We start from the raw sequence: 17,253 nt of genomic DNA on the forward strand, positions 1-17,253 counted from the left end.
TGGTTGTCTGGGCTGAGTCTCAGGATGGTCAGGAGGCGCGCTGCGAGAATGTCCTGCCCTTGGGAGCCTTCTGCTCCTGGGCCGTCCTGCCCTGGAATTCTCCTTTGAGATTCTCCCTTTCAGAAAAGTCCTCTACAGGCTCTCTGTGTTGCCTGTTTTTACCTGGAGGAACTTCAGCTTGTTCATTGGCTGAAAGTTCCATGGGCATCAGAGTCCCACATGGGTTACTCGGCCCTACCAGTCCCTGATTGGTTGATCAAGGTGAGATATGAGTCACTTACTCCTGACACTTAGGAATGCAGTCCAGATGTCCATCTGGCACTCCCTAGACAGATAGGCGCCAATAGATGACCATTGATCATGATAGCCAGGCTTAGCTAAGTACATCCCCATTTGGGAGCTGTCCCTTATCAAAAGAAAACATCTTTAAATCAGCCTGCATGAATAGTTTGAAGAGGGAGATGGGGCCTCATTTAGGAAAGCACAGCAACACTTAATTCTGTCTTATTAACAAGCATTGCCGCTACAATTCTTTACTGGTGATGTTTTTTATTGGTGATAAAACTTCAATGGAACTGAAAGGTGCCGCACTGTCATTTTTAGGGGTGGAGCAGTGGCACTGTGGCTAAGAACCCCCCACTTGGGGCTAGAAGGTTATCAGTTCAAATCCTGCAGCTGGTAGACGAATCCTGCTCCCTTGGGACCCTTAAGTAAGGCTCTTAACCCTAATTGCTCCAGAAAAGACAAATTCCTAATTCAAGAAATTGTATATGGCCAATAAAGTTAGCTTAACCCATGTGTAACAGTCACACTGCTGTATGTCAGAGCAAGAAAGAAGCTACAGTTCAAACACACTATTTTTCCTTAACATATTTCAGCCCTTAAAAACACTTTATACCCAAATAAAATCACTATAATTTCACCATTCCATCATTTAATACTGTTGAGAAAGCTCATTTCATCATTTCACATCACTGTGAAGTTTGAAACTATTCAGAGGTTGATTTTCAGACTTGTCCTAATCCAGTTTGTTTTGTGAAGATCTTGCTACACTGGGATGATCCCTTTAACTGTGTGTCAGAACAGAAACAAGCAGAACAGGTTCCACCTGTTTTGATAATCCAGGCACGCTCTCTCTCCAGCAGCGTGTTATTTCTGCTCTTTTCAGTATTTAAATTTTTTGCTTCTGTTCTGAACTTGAACACCAGAAGCTGGTGCCAAGTTGGATTATTGAAACTGTGGGAGCTACTGGACTTTGTGGTTCTGGTGAGTAACTTGGCCTGAAAATTGATCATACATTAATTCATTCACAAAAATCTGGGATATGTTTCCTACTACAGAATAGAAACTGAAACGAGAAAGGTGTGTTTTAACAGCATAAAGACATAAAAGACATTAAAAAAGTAAAATAAGTAACTGCTGTGTATTGAGCTGGACTCTATAGAAGTTCAGATTCCTCAGTTACGCTCCCCTATTCCTAAAACATGTTAGTTTTTATAACACAGTGTTTATTTTAAAAAAACAGTTTCCTTTATTCAATGTTGAATATTGCTTTGAGCTGAATTAAACTGTTTCTTTTTCTAATAATATTTTTTATTTAAAGCTCATTTAACCTACTTAAGAATTGAAGTAAACATTTCTTTCAGACACTTAGTATTTAACAAAAAAGGGTTATCTTATTTTAATTCTATAAAATACACCATAATGGAGTAAATTAATGAAAACATATACAGTATATACAGTATATATTACAGTTAAATATTCACAGTACTGTACAGATGCAGCCATTCAAAATGCGTGGTACAAACCAGCAGTACGGTTTTAGGTGCACATTTTAATCCGCTTAGTTTTGAATATTTATATGGAATTTTACCACTAAAGGGAAATTTTAGTAGCTGAGCATAAAAAGAAGAGGAGCATAACGCATCTGAAGGTCATAAACGATATTAATTTAGGAACATAAACATTACTGTATGTACGTAAACTGTACTGTGTATGGCTGGTCTTGGTAGTTTAAAGAAAAAATACACACCAGTCTTCCATTTCTCCCTAAACATTTTAAGCATGAAAGTTTTATGAAACGGTACCCAAATATGCGATTGCTGTATAGAATGAATTTTAATTAAAAAAAAAATTTAACATGACATCTTCCGCCATCCGACATCTTCCGCCTGAGAACAGTCACCCGTTGCTACCCACCGGAGAAACACAGCAACTAACTAGCAAAGAGAGGGCATTAGCTAGCCAATATGATAAAGAAATAAATGATTATTTTGTTTATTTCTTTTGCACATTTATTTGAACATTTCCATCGATTGTACAAGCACTTGGAAACTGTCCAATCCCTAGTTCATCAGGCATTTTCTTTTACGCTGCGGGCATTCTCTCGGTCTGGCGCCGGTCTGTGTCTTCTAAGATATAATGCCAGCGAACTCTTGTTTTTATGTCCACTATACCAGACAATCTCCTTTGCTTTTAACCGAGCGTCTAACCCCTCTGATTGGAGAAAAAAGACGTGTTGGTTTGCTATACATGTACATGTACTGTACCAGGAAGATTATTTCTTTCTATTCAAAACGTGTATTTTAAAAGTTTAAGAAGTAAAAACCTTACAGCCCACACAGATTTCTAAACTGATCAGGATCGTTATCTTTGTCTTATCCATAATAATGTTCACCGATCTGTCCAGCAAATTAATAATAAACTTTATTTTATATAGAGTTTTAAACAAATAAGTAATTAGATTGCTCATAAACCTAATCACTTTTTCTACATAAACACAGTGTAATTGCTCTCTGAAAATGCTTTTTCTTTTTATTCAGGCTCAGATTTCAACTATAGATCGTATTATTATAAACTTTCTTGGAAAAATGTATTTTATGTAAACCATGTTTGCTATTAATTCATTTAGGGCTAGAATATGTTCATTGTCTTCCAATCGAGTCGAGTTGACATTAGAAGCTTGCCACGCCCGGACTGTTACACCAACGCATTAGCATGTTAAAGCGATTTCATTGAGGAACCTAGCTTTCTTAACTAGTAAGTACTGTACTTCCTTGGTTTTGGAGGGGGGAGGTGTCTTTCGCTGGAAATCTCACCCCCTTCTACTTTGAAAATACCTGTGAAACCGGTTTAATTCGTCACAGCCAGCACTCCCGCAGAGAGGGGGGTTGTACTCGTTAATGTCTTAGCCGGAACACATCATTATATCTCATTTTGTATTTCTATAAAAAAACATTTGCCCAGCCTAACACTATTGTTGTTATTGTTTTTATCCTGTAAAGCGCTTTGAGGAGCACAGCTTTCTCACCACTTAGATTACTTTTTGATACCATCCTTACACAAAGCAGAAACTTCTTGTATTTTCCGATGACATACAAGTGGAAAGATTACAGATTTTAATCCTTTTTTCTGAACCAGGAAAATCTGATCATGTTTCTCTATAACAATAATAAAAAACTTTATTTTACATATCACCTTTAAAAGTGGCATCTCAAACCAATACAGTAGATGTAAACCACAGATTACAAAGTAAATACCCAGACAAACGCAAACGCGTTTTTAATAAAATGCTTTTATGCATTCAGCAGAGAGAGAGCGTAAAACCTGGGCGTAACAGCTGTTCCTTTTTCTGATCACTCGCTCTCTGGATAAACGTCTCGCCTGTCCTGTTCTTTGTTTTCCTAATTTGCTGATTATGCCTTCTGCGATCCACTCCTGCCCTCACACCTAAAGAAGACTATTTTAAATTTCTTTGCGCGGTCCATTGTGCAATTAACCCTTGTATGTGCTGTCCTTAAGGTGATATCACATAAAGGTGATATGTAAAATAATGTTTTTTATTATTGTTATAGAGAAACATGATCAGATTTTCCCCGGTTCAGAAAAAAAGATCTAAAGTATACTAGTTTGTCACTAGTATACTTTTAATACAGTCTTTGCTGTGCTCTAGAGGATCCTTGTGATATTTTGAGCTCTGGTTGAATGATAAGTGTCGCAGTTTAAATAATTTTCGTAGTTGGAAATTATGAAACACTCAAGCAAGGGAGTTTTTGTGTCCGTTACAGTAAAAGAAAATGCCTGAAAGAGTAGGGCTTGGACAGATTCCAAGTGCATTTTTTCAATTTACGTTGCATTGTGCATTGTGCTGCTGTAATACAGTTTAAAATAATTAAAACTCTAAACGGTATCAGTTTTATTTATGGGTTGCAATTTAAAAAAAGTAAAAAAACCACAATCAAAATGCAATTTAGAGCTTTCTGGCAAGAGGAGACACCCAAATTAATAATGTAACATGCCACTGTTTGTGCATGAACAAGGTTATACTGCTATTTCCTTAGATACGCAATTAAAAAAAATTTAAAAAATTTTGAATCCCCGGCGGAACACATTCCATAAGAATCAGCGCTTTTATATATCGCCTTTAAAGGTGGCTTCTCAAAACGCTTTACAGGATAAAAACAAAAATAACAGCAACAACAACAATATTGTAATTCACTGCACTTTGACAGATCATCCTTAAATCAATTGTTGACTTTTCTCTCTTTACTACTGAACTTGTTTGGATTGACTGAGCTCCGTTCTGTACCATACAATGATCCCCCCAGAGTCTCTGCCCCGGGTGATTTGTTTTTTTTTTGACAGAGTGTAAAAAACTCTCTCTCTCGCTTGCCCTCCCCCCCCGTGTATTGTCTGTTTTTTTTTGTGCTGTCCTTTGACAAAACAAGGCTCGCCAGATAATGTGAATTGAAACCTGTTTTTCTAGCTTTTAAAGTCGTGCGATGTGTAAGCGAGAACACATCATTATATCTTACATATGAAAAATACATAATATAGCTCCCAAACAAACAAAAGTCTGAGTTCTCGTGTCTGTCCTATCCGAACTCGAAAGTATTACAATATGTATCTGTAGCAGGTGGTGTACAGCTTTTTAGTATAGATTACACTTTTCTAAAATGTATTTAAAAAATAAAAATGATTACAATCTAATCTTTCCACATTTGATCCCAAGATCCCAACAAAAATAAATCTAAAAGGGGAGAAAGCTATGCTGAAAGTTTATTAAGATACTTAGAAGACTAAGATATCAATTTATGTTGCATTTGTCTGATTGTGAATCAAAAACAAATATATTTAAACCTGCGTTTGCGACCTAAATCAAAACACAATTTAAATCAATATAAATGTTTATATTGTAACGCCTAGGTGACTATTCCTTGTTATTAAAATGACTTAAATTCGATCATGTTGTGATATTTAGAAATATACATTTGTTTGGTGTGAGTGAGGCTTTCTTTAATCTCTGACTCATGGAAACGTTTTGATTTTTCAAATAAATGTTTGTTAAATTAGATTCATGGCTCCAGCAGGATTTGATCACAGACCATATGACATGGGAGTCAGGAACCTAACCCACTGCACCACCGGCAAGGTCACATGCAGAATGCTGAAAAAGCACTACAGAAATGCAGCGGCGAGGCTTATTAATAAGAGAATTAAGCGTTGGTATGCTGTCCTAAGTGTCAGGAGTAAGTGACTCATATCTCACCTTGATCAACCAATCAGGGACTGGTAGGGCCGAGTAACCCACGTGGGACTCTGATGCCCATGGAACTTTCAGCCAATCAACAAGCTGAAGTTCCTCCAGGTAAAAACAGGCAACACAGAGAGCCTGAGAGATTCCGTGGAGAATTCTTGGACTTTTCTAAAGGGAATTCAAAGGAGAATTCCAGGGCAGGACGGCCCAGGAGCAGAAGGCTCCCAAGGGCAGGACATTCTCGCAGCGCGCCTCGTGACCATCCTGAGACTCAGCCCGGACAACCACGGAACAGCCAGTGTGTTCGAGTGCCAGAACTTTCCTTTGTTCTAAGAGTCTAGAGCGGAGGTTGCCAGAGAGTAACCAGAGGATCCACCCGAGGTTAGCACCAGCAGCAAGCCTCGTGAACAGGTCGGAACTGTGGACAGCTGAATCACTATTCAGAACTAGCACTTCATCAGGAACGTCAAGAGGTCCTCTTCCTGACTTGCTGGGACCCACAGTCATCTTTTCCCCTGTGCGCAAACTTTGCCAACACTAACTAGCCGGTCAGTGAGCACAGCACAGCCTGGCACCGAGCCAGAGAGCGCGGATTGGACAGCAACAGCCTGCAACTGTTTCTTTGTGCCCGCAGGAGATCTGAGTCCCCAGAGATTGGATGAGTATTCAACTTCACTGCATTACTGCTCGAGAATTCAATTGTTATCCCAACCAGTTGATATCAATTTAATTCCTAAGAGTTATGTACTTGTTTTGAGTATCTAATGTAGAAGTTATAACCAAGTTCATTTATGAAATGGTCTAAATGAATGATATACTGAATGTATGTCCTCTTGATATATGTAACTCTTTGTAACTGACTGAATATTGTAACGCTTATGGCCGACAGGCACTGTGTAAGAGCCGGCGTACCAGAGCGGGTGACGTCACCGCCCTTCCCTGTGATAGCAGGACCACAGCTACTGGGCTGTGGGGAGATCTCTCTCTAGCTCACGGGGCTAGGTCGCTGCAGAGAGACGTGAAAGTCCTGGGTTCGAGCCACCTATACTTTGGGCGGACCAGATGCGGCAAGGGCGCCCGCCTGAGCCCCCGTTGCGTTACATTGGTGTCAGAAGCGGGGCGGGATAGCCCTTCGCCGGGGATGGCGATTTAAGCTGGGGAGAGTGTAACGCTTACGGCCGACAGGCACTGTGTAAGAGCCGGCGTACCAGAGCGGGTGACGTCACCGCCCTTCCCTGTGATAGCAGGACCACAGCTACTGGGCTGTGGGGAGATCTCTCTCTAGCTCACGGGGCTAGGTCGCTGCAGAGAGACACGGAAGTCCCGGGTTCGAGCCACCTATACTTTGGGCCGACCAGATGCGGCAAGGGCGCCCGCCTGAGCCCCCGTTGCGTTACAATATATACCTTTTGTATTCTGATAACCCTTTCAATAAGATCTGTTAGGTTTATATGCATATTCTATGTATTAATAAATGTATCCTCGTGTATTAGTACCTGTGTGTGTGCGTTGTTTGAGCTATATCGCATGGTTGGATTCTAAAGCCATCAAAAGAATCAATTTTGTGATTTACTGTGTTGTAACAGAAGAAATAAGGTTCTTGATCCCGAGATGAAGTAAAACAGATGAGTTTATTGCATGCAAGGAACAATAAAGCCGAAGTCTTGTTTCCCGCAAGAAACAACAAAACCGAAGTATTGTTCCCCGTACTGTTACAAACTTTTGGGTTATATACAGTTTTCTTCTCCGTTTCTGACGTCACTCGGTCTGATGGTAAAGAGGGGGGTTCATGGTATTTGGCCAGTTTATGATGTTCTGGGCAAATGGTCAGTTTAACATTACACCCAGGGGGGTTCCTAGCTGGCATCTGCAATCCTTATCAGTTAACCCCCTTTCCTGCCATAAACCCCTGCTTGTGACTTGGAAGTCTAAACCCCCTACAGAAAAGATTAAATTCAAACCCCTGTCTTCACATCTTTCTTCATTCCCCCCTTATAAAATATGGCATACGTCAGTGTAGCCTATTTTTATACATACAATGTCAGGGCAGATCTTTCCTTTCTTGGCGAACAGGTATGTATTGCCATGACATTGTACGTTCCACGGTTATGGCAAGATGTGATACATGTTTTTGTGCACGTGATGATTACAATTATACATATAAACAATACTATTCCTACAAATAAACACTGTAAAAAAGTTCCGCCCCAGGCCCCAAACACAGACTTTACCCAAGATCCAATTCCCCAATTTTCAGTATAATAGTCCTGATATTTCTGTCCCTCATTGTAAATGTGTTGGGCCAGATCTGAGATGTGCTCAGAATTATCAGGGATATATGTGCAGCATTCAGTGCCAATTACTGCACAAGTTCCTCCTTGGGCCGCCAGTACATAATCTAAAGCTAGTCGGTTCTGCATGGCCACTGTTCTGAGGGCTACCATCTCATCATTAACAGCCTTCAGACTAGATGAGGTAGAATTTGCTAATTCTTCTAAAGTCGAAGCCATTTGAATTAACTCTCGACTCAGAAAGTTCATGCCGGCTTGTGGAAATATTATACCTAAATAATATTCCCAATCAGCCAATTTTCTTTGTGGTCTGTGGTTAGGTCCGAAGGGGGTGTGGGTTTGAACACGGATATGAGGAACCACATATCCTAAATAACATGAGCCAGACCACTGGGCTGGCAACCATGGGTAGGCTCGTTTTCCACAAATGAAATATGTTCCGTTTGGCGCTCCCCATGCCTCTGAAAATAAGAAACTTATACCGAATTGTGGGGTGTGCCGATCCCATCCTGGAATTTGGAAGGTAGAGGTGGATATATTTGCAGCGATGGTAAGGTTGCAACGACTCCATCCAACCAAGTGCAGACCATTAGTGTGCTGAAAACATATGTTTCCCTCACGTTCCTTATTTAGAGTCAGGTATGGTGGTGTATGGCTTCTGTTATATTTAGGAGCGTAAGAGCCTGTGAAACTCGTGGGCTCTAAGCCTCGCTCCTGTAGATATTGTAATGTTGTGCAGGTTAAAGTCGTGTTATGGCAACCCCCATAGTTTGTCATATTAAAATCTCCTAAATTATCCCTCCAAATGATCATGCCTATGACTTCCTCGAGACGCCAAGGAATGGCCCCCATAGGAAGTCCTCCCTGTACATATTTGGGTAATGCGGCACACACCCAGCAGGCACTTTGGTTGGTTTTCTTAGCTGTCAGATAGGAGAGGCCTAAAAAGGAATTAATTCCATGTTCTCCTTTGTGGGAGAGATGATCATTAATCCCTGCGGAACATAGTTCTACAGCAACAATTATCATTATTGACAGAAATGATTTCATTCTGGGTCTGTAAATGGGGATGAGGCTCATCGGCAGTGTGACGCGTGGATCCAGCGATCTTTTCCTTCCACTCGAACCGCAGACTCGGTTGTCAACAGGATCTGGGAGGGTCCGTCCCACCTGGGCTGGAGAACCTGTGAAGGAAATTTCCTGATCCACACCCACTCTCCTGGGATGAGGTTGTGCCCTCCTTCAGGTGGTGGTCCCCACGCCTCCAGGACCTGCTCACGGGCTCCTTGGGTGGCCTCTGTCAGCAACTTGCAATACTGTAACAGAGAATCAGTTAGTATACTCAAGCCTACTCTGTCATGTCCTGGAGAGTCACTCAGTCTCATGGGACGCCCCGTGATCACCTCAAACGGGCTCAGCCCCACTATTCGATTTGTCCCAGCCCGGATGCTGCACAGTACGGCGGGCAATGCATCCACCCAGGGGATCCCTCCCAAGTGGTACTTTGTCAATTTAGCTTTCAAAGTCCGGTTCACCCGTTCCACCATGCCGGAGGACTGCGGATGATGAGGGCAATGCAAGTCCCATTTGATCCCTAGTAGGTCTGCCACCACCTGACACACTTTTCCAGTAAAATGTGTGCCCTGGTCTGAGTCTATGCGACACGGGAGTCCCCATCGGGGAATTACTTCTGTCACGAGATATTTGGCAGTTGTCTGCGCAGTCTCTCGTTTGACAGGGACAGCCTCCACCCATCTAGAAAACTGGTCCACCATCACTAGGAGGCCTGTTTTCCCTTTACAGGGTGGCAGTGAACAATAGTCTATTTGCCAGTGTCTAAAGGGTCCCTCGGGTGCAGGACGTCGAAGATTAGGAGCCCGAACCGGCGGTGCTCCAGAGGCTTTTTGGCACTCTCCACAGCGTTGTACCACATCAGCTGCGAAGGGTGTGAAGCCTGTGCCCACCCAGCTCTGAGCAAAGCGTCGAGTCATTTGGCTAACACCTGGGTGCCCTGTGGAGTGTATTTGTTGTGCCAGGTAGGGCATTAGTTGCTTGGGACAGGCGGGTCTGCCTGTACGCTGGCACCTCCAGGTCCCATCCTTCTGCAGCCCCACATTGCGTTCCATCCAGGTCCATTTCTCAATCCTTGGAGCCTGGGCCTGGAGCTCGCTGAGCTGTTCCGTCCGGAGTGCCTGTATGTTCACTGTGCAAACTGAAATAATCTGAAGAGGTTTTTCTATAGCCCACTCCTCCCATTGCCCCAGGGCAGCTTGACGTGCTGTCCAGTCTGCTAGCTTATTGCCCCTGGCCTCGGGAGTGTCCTCTCTGCTGTGGCCCTTACATTTGACTACAGCTACCTGCTTTGGGAGTTGGAGAGCCGCAAGCAGCTCAGACACCAGATCTGCATTCTTTACCGGAGTGCCAGCAGAGGTTAAAAAATCCCTATTACTCCATAACCTTCCAAAATCATGGCATACTCCAAATGCGTATCGTGAGTCTGTGTATATTGTGGTGGTCTTGCCTTTTGCTAATTTACAGGCTTCCACCAAAGCTTTCAGTTCAGCTCGCTGTGCTGACGTGGGTACCTCAAATCTTCCCCCACATTGGATATCATGTTCTGTAGTCACAGCCCAACCCGCTTTCCTCTCCCCACTAGAATTTATGAATGAAGTTCCATCAGTGAAAAGGATGAGGTCTTCATTCCTTAGTGGTTGCTCGGCTATTTTGATGCCCTCATCTTCTCCCATTGCCCAAACATCACAGCTGTGTTCTAACATGTAGGCTTCTGATGGGTCAGGTAACAATGTGGCTGGATTAAGAGCTCCTTCACGTTCAATGGTAATATTTGGAGCCTCTAACAAGACCTGCCACTTGCTCCATCGTATCGCATTAACCTGACTGACCCGATTCAGGGACATGAGGGTGTGTACCGCATGTGGGCATCGAACAATCAGTTGTTGATCTAGCACTATGTTATTGACTGCCTGTACTGCTAGACAGACGGCCTGAACGGCTCGTAGACATGGTCCCCAGCCCCTGGCTACCTCGTCCAAGGATCCAGAGTAATACCCTACCGGGCGGTACCTACCCCCATGTTCCTGTGTTAGTACAGCTGTCCAAAATCCATTCTTTTCACTTACGTAGAGGTAGAATGGTTGGTCTGTCTGAGGAAACCCCAATGCAGGAGCCTGTAACAGAGCTTGTTTTAAATCATTAAAAGCATGTTCAGCTTCAGGACTCCAAGCAATAGGATCAAGGGACCTCCCTCCCCCCTTTAATAGGTCTGTAAGTGGTTTGGCCCTTTCAGAAAAAGCATCAACCCAATTTCTATTGAAATTGCACAGGCCCAGAAATGATCGGAGCTCTCTCACCGTATTGGGACTAGGGTGTGTTCGGATTGCCTGGGCCCGATCTTCTGTCAATTCCCTTTTTCCCTGACTAATCTTTTGTCCCAAGTAAATTACGGTGTCTAGGCATAACTGTGCTTTGCTATAACTAGCCTTGTGTCCTTTTTTAACCAAATGGTTGAGAATAATTTGGAGGTCCTTCTTGTGGGTTTCCTCGTCAGGAGACGCGATTAAAATATCATCCACATATTGGATAACGACGGAGGACACTTGAGGCAGCTCCCGGAGATGCCTCCGAAGTGCCATGTGATACACGGTGGGGCTGTTATGAAACCCCTGTGGTAACCTGGTCCAAGTATATTGTTCTCCATCTACAACAAAGGCGAACCAATCTTGTACCTCTGGGTGTAGAGGAACAGACCAGAACCCATTAGCCATGTCAATTACTGAAAACACCTGGTGCTCAGGGGTCAGTAGTTGAAAAGTAGCAGAGGGGTCTGCTACTAAGGGGGTGAGACGGTTGATGTGTTGATTAGCTTTTGAGTAATCAACTGTGAATCGCCATGCTCCGCTGGCTTTCTTTACGGGCCATATTGGACTGTTGCTTGTACTATGTGTTTTTCGTACAATGCCTTGAGTCAATAGTTTTTGTATTACTGGTCGAACCCCTTCCTCCGCCTCTTTGTTGATTTTATATGGCTTTGTGTATGGCGGGGATTTCCCAGTAAATGTGGCGGGTTCCATATCCAGAAGCCCGCATTCGTCCTTATCCATAGTCCAAATTGGATGCCCTTTTAGTTCGTCTTTTTGGAGGGACCAGATGTTTACCTCCACCCTCTCCTCATGTACGGTTAATGTAACCCCTTGTAGGTATTTCAGAGCATCCCATCCCAACAGATCTGGGGTAGATCCTACCCACATGACAGCATTAAATGTTACCTCCCCATCTCCTAGTCTAATCTTGAGTTCTTGAGTTTCTCTGAGTGTTATTCTATTACCCCCTACACCAGTGGCCTCCAGCTCCTTCCCTGTGAACATGACACCACACCGTTTGGCTGACTGTTCAGATAAACACGATAATTGAGCCCCAGTGTCCCATAAAAGTGACATTTGAATCCCATTAATCGTGCATTGTAATTTGAGCTCTTTTTCACTCAGTTCCTGAGATAGGCGTAGGGAGGCCACTAGGGGGAGTCCTAGTTTAAAAGCTCCCTGATAGCGCGTTTGTCTGCTTCGCTCAGATCCTGTAATTGTGACAACAGGTTTTTTTGCCCCTCTCGATTCGAGGGATTGAAAGGGGGATCTCGGTATCTTCCAAACCTGCCCTCACTGGCTAATCGCTTTTTGCAATTCTTTTGCCAATGTCCGAAATTTTTACAATAATGGCACCGAGTTGTAATTTCGCTTTTTGGATTTAGTCGGGTGTCCGGGCCAGTTCCACCCTTCAGTATGGGGGGTGTCCACCCTGTTTGTATTGCCCGCACCTTAGCATACATATTTCTCTCGATTTGCCGTGCCATTTTAACTATTTCCTCAAATTGTTTAGTCGTATCTTGCCCTATTTCGGGCTCTTTTAACTGAAGGGCTTTGGCTATATCAGGCTTAAGACCGCCCAAATAAATTTGTTTAATTACAGCAGAGGCGTCGCTATTCACATCATCTTCGTCACTCAGTCCTGAGCATTCCAGCCAGAGTGTGACGAAGCGGTCAGTGAAGTCAGCCACATCCTCGCTTTCTTTTTGCTGACACGCAGATATCTTTTTCCAATCTGTCTTTGGTGGATAATTTTGTTTAAGCCATCGCCAAACCCATTCCCATCGCCCTCCCCTGCCGTTATCCTCACACAATTGTTTAAGTTCTCCGACACGTTTTTCCCCTGTCCTTCTGAGGATCATAGCGGCAGTCAGGGGGGAGATACCATAAGTATCTTTTAATTCCTAAAGCGCACTCCAGGTTCGCTGCATCCCTAATTTTGGGTGCGGTACTTCTCTAGCCCACCGGTCAATATCCTCCGGTTTTGGATTTGATCGTATTGGGGGTTCAGGGAAGGTAGGTGCGAGAACGGACCCCCTCGGCGGGGTGCGAGACGGAGTTAGAGTGGCGCTGTCATCAACGGCACCAGCCCCTGCTACATCAAGTCCTTTCCCACTTCGAGTGAGAGTACAGACCTGCGGGCGCCCTCCCTCTAACAGGGGAGACCCTGATCCGTCTTTATCACACTCATACCAAGTGTTATCCCAATCAGACCCCCCTTCTCCATATGGCCACTGAGGGAATTGATCCCAATTATTTTCGTTTCCTGCCTGTTTGTTCCCCTGTGGGAGAGCAGGATATAACTTAGTCGCCGGCTGTAGCACATTAACCAGTGCAGCGTGACCAGGAGTTAATTCCTTCTTTAATTTCTCATTCTCCTGTACTGCCTCTTTTAGTTTTTTTTCTAGTACCTCTTTTGCCGCGAATAAATTATCTTTCCTCTCATTTAACGCTTTTATTTTTTCTGTGAACTCCTTCTCTTTTCTATCCCATTCTGATTTCTCCTTCATGCTAATCTGCCACCTCAGGTGTCGGCCGATCACCAGGGCTGCAGCTAAATCTTTGTTTTTGTTCCAATGTTCGTACGCTTTTTTACAGGCATCTTCGCCCCAAACTCCTTCTGACAGACTCAGCTTCTTCCTATATTTCTCTTCCCTATCAGTCAATTTACACTTTTCCGATATGTAATCAGATACTTCCACCACTTTCTCAAACACCCAATTAGCACACATGTTTGGTTTCTTTAGGATTTACTTTTGTCGTGTGTGAGGTAACAGCTCATTCAGTAGGGGGATGTTTTCACTTGGAAAAACCTGTGCATTACTGCACTCATTCAGCTAAGGGCGTCTGTTACCTCCAGATCTAAATGCCTCTCCGAGACTTTAGAGAGGACTTACACCGCACTGTTCACAGGTAAGAAACGAGACCTCGAAAACCCCCTTTCTTGATCAGTAATTCACCATCCCCAGAACGCCAGCATCGCTGCTTTTGCCCCGGGGTGGACTTAAGCACTGAGCTCAATCAGGGCGATTCTCGGGTCTCAACGTCCTTTAAATCCTGCTACTTAATGCTTTGCTCTTTTATTATGAGGTGTGTTTATGTTAGTGTCGTGCGTGTGTATATGTATTTCACAAACAAGGAAAACACCAAAAACATACATACATATATCTCTTCTACTCCTGTTTCCTTTAAAACAAAAAAAAACCACGCCACGCCAATCTGTGCACGATCAAGGCGTAGCTAATCTCAGGACCCCGGGCGTAATTAAAGCCCACACCAATCCTGGATTATACGTGCATTTAATGCACCACTCAGCTCCAGAACCCCGGGCGCAATTAAGGCCCACACCGATCCCGAGCCACAGAACTCCGGGTGCAATTAAGACCCACACCAGTTCTGACCTTCAGAACTCCGGGTGCAACTAAGACCCACACCAGTCCTGAACTACGTGCATTTAATGCACCACTTGCTCTAGAACCCCGGGCGCAATTAAGGCCCACACCGATTCAGAGCCTCAGAACTCCGGGTGCAATTAAGACCCAAACCAGTTCTGACCTTCAGAACTCCGGGTGCAATTAAGACCCACACCAGTCCTGACTTCACGGTAAGGGTCCAAAACCCGTTCAAAGCTCCACGCGCAATTAAGGCATACACCAGCTTCGAACGCCTGTACACAATACCACGGAACCCCTGCCAGACCAAATTCTGGGCTTACAGCAAACAACCCATTACATACACCGGTGCCTTCCCCGGGCCAGAGGAATTCAGAAACTCACGTTTACTCCGTCATCTCGGGCGATTCTCGCAGGGAGCAGATATTTCCCAATCGGTTAGAGAGAGTCGGGACTTTTAAATAAAAGAGGAGTCCTTACCTCTTAGTTATGTGCGCGCTGACCGTCTCTCCTGCCGATGGGAAGTTCTGCGCCTTCTGGAGCATCCGCCGACTACGCCAAATTTGTTGTAACAGAAGAAATAAGGTTCTTGATCCCGAGATGAAGTAAAACAGATGAGTTTATTGCATGCAAGGAACAATAAAGCCGAAGTCTTGTTTCCCGCAAGAAACAACAAAACCGAAGTATTGTTCCCCGTACTGTTACAAACTTTTGGGTTATATACAGTTTTCTTCTCCGTTTCTGACGTCACTCGGTCTGATGGTAAAGAGGGGGGTTCATGGTATTTGGCCAGTTTATGATGTTCTGGGCAAATGGTCAGTTTAACATTACACCCAGGGGGGTTCCTAGCTGGCATCTGCAATCCTTATCAGTTAACCCCCTTTCCTGCCATAAACCCCTGCTTGTGACTTGGAAGTCTAAACCCCCTACAGAAAAGATTAAATTCAAACCCCCGTCTTCACATCTTTCTTCAACTGCTACAATTAATAATTGTCCCAGTAAATGCCCAAACCCTACAGAACTGGTGCCTTCAGAGAGCACACTACAGAAACATTATCAACAGACAATGTACAGTGTGTACTATTCTTGTTAGTTAAAGACTTCAATGTAACTTTTACAAAGACGGTCAATGAAAAAAAGAATGTGGACCAGGGCAATACTTTACAGCTTGTCCAAGGTCATTCATTATTAATACTATAAGTAATATCTTCGTTAAAGACTTTGATGGCGACAGCTCAAACATGAGAGGTTGAGCTTCATTAGCTCCACCTTGCGGAAATTCCGGATACTATTATTTTGCTTGCGGTATTATAGGAGAATTTACGGTAACTCGCGGTAGACTGCGTAAAGCGCACTGCAAAATAATGCGGTATCGCACGCGCATTTTGAATGGCTGCATCTGTACATTTGACACAGGTGATTAAGTTTGTGTTTGAATAGAGAGTGTCCATGAAGTCCAACAACATTTTGAATGATTTATTTTTGTATGATACTGTATGTTCTCCTCTGATACTCCTGCATTGTTGTAGTCTCTATAAATAACAATTATTCTCCATAGACAGTCATATACAATGAGTCACAACATATAATTTTCTTCACAGAAACCACAACCAATCTACAGTATGACGTCCAACTGTGACAAGGACTGAAGACAATATTACCCCACTCATATTTTGAAGGATGTCCAATGGAGTGACAATTGGAAAACCAGCTCTTACCCCTGGTTTATTCTGTAGGTGTGTCCAGTGCAATTTGGTTCTGCTTTGGTTTGCATTATATTGATTTTCTGGAAGGATTAAATATGAATAATTATTGGTTTTATAATATTTTATGACACTGCATTTTATATTTTATTACTTATCCTTTCAAAGTGGGTTTTGATTCTCTGGCATAGACCATGCAGTGTAAGGAGTATAATATATTATACTCCTATAATATATATTATAATATATAGTATAATATATGTATTACTGAGCCCATGATATTTGAATGGTGATACCAGAAATGACTACAAAGAACATTACCTATAACATAAATATATGCAATTCTAGTGAAGTGCTTGATGTAAATAAACTGTAGTATCAATCTATCTAAAGATGGGAAATAGAGATTCAAAATCTTCTATTTACAGTACAAGACTAAAAAGCTCATGTACCAGGGTGCATTTTAAACAGCAGGTCAAGACAAGTAGCCATCCTGTGTCTGCAGTACTAAGGAAGCATGGAGCGGGAGTAATATAAAAAAGACATACAGTGATTTGCAAATGTATTCAAGAACTTGCACATCTTTCACGCTCTGTTGCCTTAAAAACTGCAGCCATGACACTTTAAAGTATAGATCCAGACATTATTATTATTAACAATTAGCACAGCAGAAGCAATATTCACATATAGAATCATACGGTGTACCTACATGCCTGGATGCTCATCAATTACCATACAATCAGAATGGAGGTATGCAGTCTGGCCCACCTGGAATAGAGAGACAGAGAGAACATTTAAGAGAAGGAACTAAAGGAAAAAAGACACAACACTTGCCAATCATCATATAGTAATAGTCCTATGAATCACCACACAATTGGTGGTAATATCCCTTAAGCCCTATTAAAAAACCCACCTGAAATATGTTCCCCTAGCATCTGGTATGCATCTTAA

The 17,253-nt window shown here is 43.1% G+C and overlaps 1 long non-coding RNA gene and 1 gene segment (V, D, J or C); one reads left to right on the forward strand and one right to left on the reverse strand.

Annotated features, from left to right (window-relative positions):
- LOC148646937 (Ig kappa chain V region K29-213-like) overlaps positions 1 to 17,253 on the reverse strand; it is a 619,354-nt gene that overhangs the window by 470,662 nt on the left and 131,439 nt on the right.
- Positions 1,117 to 16,311, forward strand: LOC148646945 (uncharacterized). Its single transcript, XR_015927696.1, has 2 exons — positions 1,117 to 1,266; positions 16,201 to 16,311. It is a non-coding gene; the product is annotated as an uncharacterized LOC148646945 (long non-coding RNA).

Source organism: Lepisosteus platostomus, chromosome 16 (genome assembly GCF_059453375.1).
Source record: "Lepisosteus platostomus isolate fLepPlt1 chromosome 16, fLepPlt1.hap1, whole genome shotgun sequence".
Lineage (NCBI taxonomy): Eukaryota > Metazoa > Chordata > Actinopteri > Semionotiformes > Lepisosteidae > Lepisosteus > Lepisosteus platostomus.